Source organism: Delphinus delphis, chromosome 6 (genome assembly GCF_949987515.2).
Source record: "Delphinus delphis chromosome 6, mDelDel1.2, whole genome shotgun sequence".
Lineage (NCBI taxonomy): Eukaryota > Metazoa > Chordata > Mammalia > Artiodactyla > Delphinidae > Delphinus > Delphinus delphis.
The window spans coordinates 85,591,523-85,591,858 of NC_082688.1; positions in this window are offsets into that span (position 1 = coordinate 85,591,523).

Genomic DNA, 336 nt, shown 5'->3' on the forward strand with positions numbered 1-336 from the left:
TTCCCAGGAGGGCTTAAAAGCATTGCTCATGTTGATTCTGCACACCCAGACCTGAACAGACAACACACAGGAGAAACGATTCATTAACTCCGAGTTTAGTGGCCAGACTGCCTGGGTTCATATCCCAGCTCTGTCGCTCATGGGCTGGTGACCTTGGGCAGATTACCTCACCTCTCGGTCCTCCATTTCATCAACTGCAAAATGGGTTATTCACAGTGCCCAATTCATAAGGTTGTTATGAAGATTAAATGAGTTATCTAATGATATAGGCATTAGCTGTTATTATTATTACTGTTATTTGGCACAAAGCAATGAAGACTTTTTTTTTTTTAGAAA